At 35.7% G+C, this 5,570-nt stretch overlaps 1 protein-coding gene across 1 annotated transcript in view; it reads right to left on the bottom strand.

Annotated features, from left to right (window-relative positions):
- Window positions 1-5,570, bottom strand: part of CCDC77 (coiled-coil domain containing 77) — a 44,398-nt gene that overhangs the window by 6,582 nt on the left and 32,246 nt on the right. The gene's annotated exons all lie outside the window — the stretch shown is intronic.

Below are 5,570 nucleotides of genomic sequence, written 5' to 3'. Positions count from 1 at the left end.
AAAAATGTAAACTACATGAGGGCAGACCTTGTGTAGCTTATTTCTGCTGTAGCCTAAAAGCGTACATACATAGTAAGAGTACAATAAATATTTATTGAATAAAGTCTAGTTTTCTAAATCCCCTAACACTCTGACTGTTGGAAACCTAGGTGCTTGAGGTTGCTGCTACAAAACCTTGGAATGAATGGGTCTAGTATGGCAATTCGTATGTTCTTTGGAATTCTGAGTTCTTTCAACTCTTCCAGAAAAAGAAACAATTTCTCTAAGATGAAAGGAAACTACCTTAACATATTCATTTTGATTATGATGACTCTGATGTATAACTGGCCAAATTTTTCCAGCTTTATCTTCTTTCTTCTTACATTGCAGCTTGTATTGCTTAATCTTTGACACCAAACCATCCTTTTCAAGCATCCATGACTTCTCTTTATGTTGGTTTTCAAATCTGAGTTGCAAAAAGTCTTTGGTGCTCTCATAGAGCAATTCTTGGGTATGATGGAGACTATGAAAGAAAACACCAATGTGAGCATGAAGATGTTTATACAAGTCTGACACATAGCACTATTCAAAGGAAAGATAGAGGCTCTTATAAAATTGTGTATTGTATAAATTCTATAAAATAATTGTTAGCAGTTCAAAAAACATATCTGATCTGACCACTGCCAATATTACAAGTTTTACTGAACAAAGCATAACACATCTACCTTGGTAAACTAGTTCATTCAAGAGGGCTTCAAAAAGTTCATGGAAAAATTCCATTATCCCATGAATTTTTTGAAGCCCCTTCATAGACTGGTCTTTACAGGTCTTTTACCTTAGTGCTAACTTCAGGTATAAAGTCAAAAGGGCTACAGAAATACTTACACACAACTAGCATTCATATGGACTATTAACCAAGAACTAGACTGTTGCAATGGAGAACTAAATCATTCTGACATTTTAGAACTTGTTTTCTGACTGAAGGTTAGCACAAGTTCTAAAATGCAAAAAACAGCTTTTGTTCATGCTTGTGCTGTAGCAAATCTCATCCACTGCCTGTTTTCAAGACCAATTATTTTCTATGAAATCTTCCTGATAATTTCAGCCCATTTTATTTCTCTTTTTTCTTAAACTCTGTATTTGTTTAATCTATACCACATAATTCAACACTTGCTTATATACTATGTCATGTTTTAACTGTCAGCCTATGCTTTCCTTCCTGACTGAAGTTTCATTGTTGGGAGGAGTGGAAATAGGCAGGAGTAAGGAGTGAGGGTTAGAGCTAGGACTATACTATGCCTAAGACTTTGTTTATTGTTAGGATTATGGTTAAGACTAGGGTCAGTGTTGGGGTAGGCTTCATCTAGTTTTTAGGTTTATAGTTAGGTTTATTTTTATCTATTTAATTTTTTTCTTGAAATCTATTAAATTCCTCTTCATTTGAAAGCTCTGTAACTAGATTATTCTTATTCCCTTTTTACTTTATGGTTTTTGGTTTATGTCATTGTTGTTACCAACTCTATCTCTGGTTCTCTCTTTTCAGTCTAATAGATCTATTTTACTTCATTGTTGTTAAGTGCTGTCAAGTCAATTCTGACTCACAGAGATCCTGGTTAGGATTTCCAAAGAGTGACTGGTGAGTTTGAACCAGAAAGTCAGCATTCAATCTCACCAGCCACTCTTTGGAACCCCTATACAGGGTTACTATGAAGTCGGAACCAACTTGACGGCACTTAATAACAATATTATCCATGTTGAGTCTAACCGAGAGTGTCATACATGTTAATCTCAGGTTGTTATCTACCTTTGTTAGTTCTCTATCCAAAGAACTCCCTTTAGTATTTTTTGTAAGGTTGGTCTGATGTTTACAAATTCTTTTAATTTGTTTGCCTGAAAATGACTTAATTTTGCCACCAAGTTTGATGGACACTTGATGGATATATGATTCTTGGTTGACAAATTTTTTCTTGCCGAGTTTTATATATGTCATTCCATTGTTGCATGGTTTCTGCTGAGAAATCAGAGCTTATCTTATTAGTTTTCCTTTGCAGGTAACTTGTAGCTTTTAGGATTCTTTCTTTGTCTTTGGTTTTGAAAAGTTTGATTATAATACACCTTGGGGTTTTTTGTTTTGTTTTTTTCAGTCTATCCTGTTTGGAGTTAGGTCAACATCTTGAATGGCTATCTTCTTGTCTTTTATGATTTTAGAGATGTTTCTTTTCCAACAACTCCTGGACAACATTCTCAATGGGATTTTGGAGAATTTCCTATTCTGGAATTTGCATCACATGTAAGTTATTCTTCTTGATATTGTCCCACATAAATTTTACACTTTCTTTGAATTTTTTTGCTCTTTTTTCCGATTGTACCTCTAGCAGATGATTGAAAATTTTTTTCTTCAATCTAAGTAATTTGGCTTTCCATTGATTCAATTTTATTTCCTTGTTCTTTCAGTATATTACCTATTTCTGAAGTCTTAAAGAGTTATTATGGCTTTCTATTTATTGATTGTGTATGGTTCCCATTCTTTATATTTATCTGTTTCCCAATTTTCCCCATAGTTTTGTCTATATTTTCTTTGATTTAATCTGTAGTTTTCTCAATCTTTCTCTCAATTCATTGAATTTGCCTAATTAGAATTCTTTCAAATTCCTTATGAAGTAGTTCCAATAGCATTTCTGGTGTTATATCTTCTAACTCTCTGTTTTGGTGACTTGTTTAAGATTTCTTTGTGTAAGCAGTAAGCTGTTTGTGTTTTGGTGTCATATTTATATTTAGTGGATGACGGTATAGTGATGTATTCTCAGGCACTCAACACCTGTCTCCTGGTGGTTGTAGAAGAGCTGTTTTCATTTATTGTTGACCCTTTACCACCAGACTGTCAAGGATACTAACAACTATGTGACATAAAGAAAAGTACTAATTCATAATTCCTGATACTGTGATTCAGGAGTAGACAAATGATGTTCCTATTTTCAAAAAAAAGAATATTCTTGGAGTTTCGTGACTCATCTATTTAACATTCAATACCTAGAAAACTACTATGTTACATGATTAAACTGTTTGTAAGATTATTACATACCATGAAGTTATCTCTATAGTTTTCCAATGAAGAAGTAATGTCAGATACCCTAAATTATTATTATGAGTAACAGAATACACAGATAAAGGAGAAATGAAAGCATAATACCTAGCACAAAGTGGAATAAACGACACCAGATGAAAGAAAAAAAAAAAAAAATATATATATATATATATTCAGGTGTATGTGTATATAAGGAGGGAAAGACTTGGATTTAGTTACCACAAAGGTACCTCGTCTGCTTTCAATGAGTTATTTTGCTGTGTCTTACATTATGTTCTCAATTACAGTCTGGAATTGTATGGTCTTGTTGTTAATGTACAAATGGTTTGAAAGTGACACACAAAGGGCAGTTACTAAGGGCCTTGGGTTTTATGCCATTCAATATCCTCAGGATGACTGATCTAATGAAAGGCACAGATCATGTGCTCAAACACGCAGATGGTGCTAAGCTATTATTAAAATCATGGAAGACAGAAATAAAATTGTAATTTACTGTGAGAATTTAAAATACTGGTTCCATAAACAAAACTCAATGAAAAGCCAAGATGCTATGCGTAAAATGACCCCCAAAAGAGAAGATATCACACTACACGACAGTAATAGTACAGCCTACTGCAAGGGCAAAAAAGCATTTTCTGCTTTGATCGTTGATCCTAATCTGAGTCTCATGACCAATTTTAATCACTGAATTTAAAATGGAGGTAAAGACTAAAAAAGTTTGAAAAGGCAATAAAAATATTACAAAGTAATGAAGAATGTGACATGAAAAAATATTTTTTAAATTTGGGTGTTTAATACAGACAAAGTGAGATGCAACTTGATAAAGATCATCAAGTACTCAACAAATGTTTACTGTGTGCCTAACATGCACTTAAGGGCAGAGTAGAAAGAACCTAATTCTGCCTAGGAGAGTCTTCAGAGAAGGGGTAACAATGCTTAGCATGGTGCTTGTCATAAAGCAAAGGTTCTATAAGCACAGGTCACATGAGGAGTGGAGGCTGAAATGGCCAATATGGTGCCAGATAATGAAAAACAAAAAACAAAACAAAACAAAAAAAACTGACTGTTGTTGACTTGATTCTAACTCATAGTGACTCTGTAGGACAGAGTAGAACTGCTTCTCAGGGTTTCTGAGGCTGTAAATCTTTCTTCTGTGGAATGTCTGGAGGTTTCAAACCACCAACCTTTCGTATAGCAGCCCAACACTCAACCCACTGCACCACCAGATGATGAAGTTCCTAAGAATTCAGGCTTAGGTATCAGGACTTTATCATAAGGTGAATGGGGGGCAATTAAATGTTTTTAAACTGTTAATAATTCCTGGTGGAGGAGCTACCTTATAGTATTGAGAAAGACTACAGAAGACAAAGGAATCAGAAGAAGGAAGAACAGTTAAATTATTGCAATAATTCAAACAAAAGAAAATAGCTTGAACCAATGTAATAAGAAAGAGAGGGTAGAAAGTGGATTTGAGAAGCTTCTCAGGAATACACTCAAGAGGGCTTAGAATTAGGGAATAAGAGAGTGAGAAGATGACAATGAACCTGATGTTTAAGCTTGGGAAACTGGGTGGATACAATGTCATTATATTAAATGCTAAAGAGAAGGAAGTAGTAGACTTAAGATGGGCCAAGGAGAGTTTTCAGTCATGGTTCACTTGACGTGTTCTAGCATATTCAACTGAAAATGTCTTTAAAGCACACCTCTAGCCAGTTGAACCAGCTGAAACACTGAAGACGTTAGATAGGTAGAAGAATCAACACAGACTGGCGGTGCAGAGATCAAGGAGGACTTGCTTAAATGAGGGGCTCATCAGTGGTGTCAAGATACACAGATCAGTGGTTTCTTGTTGCTGTTTCTCCTTCTTTTCCATGCTTCTGAATTTTGTCTGTAGGTAAATGGTGCTCTTTTGATCTTGAATGGTTGACCATTCTATTGTTGCTGTTGTTAGGTGCCATTGTGTCAGTACCGAATCATAGCAACCTATGCACAGCAGAATGAAACACCGCCAGATCCTTGGCCAACCTCACTATTGTTGTCACACTTGAGCCCATTGATGCTGCCACTTTGCCAATCCAGCTCACTGGGGGTCTTCTTCTTTTTCTCTGACCCGCCACCCTACCAAACGTGATATACTTCTCTAGCAATTGGTCCCTCCTGACAATATGTCCAAAGTATTAGAAACGAAGTTTGGCTATCCTGGCCTCTAAGGAGCACTCTGGCTGCACTTCTTCCAACACAGATCTGTTGCTTCTTTTGGCAGCCCATGGCACTTTCAGTATTCTCCTCCAACATCATAACTCAAAAGCATCAATTCTTCTATGGTCTTCCTTATTCACTGTTCAGCTTTCGCATGCATATGAGGTTATTGAAAATACCATGGCTTGGATCAGGTGCACCTTAGTCTTCAAGCTGACATCTTTGCTCTTCAACGTTTTAAAAAGGTCTTGTGCAGCTGATTTGCCTAATGCAATACGTCATCTGATTTCTTGACTGCTGCTTCCAT

This window comes from Chrysochloris asiatica, unplaced genomic scaffold (assembly GCF_000296735.1).
Source record: "Chrysochloris asiatica unplaced genomic scaffold, ChrAsi1.0 scaffold00050, whole genome shotgun sequence".
Lineage (NCBI taxonomy): Eukaryota > Metazoa > Chordata > Mammalia > Afrosoricida > Chrysochloridae > Chrysochloris > Chrysochloris asiatica.
This window is presented reverse-complemented; position numbering and strand designations above follow the sequence as displayed.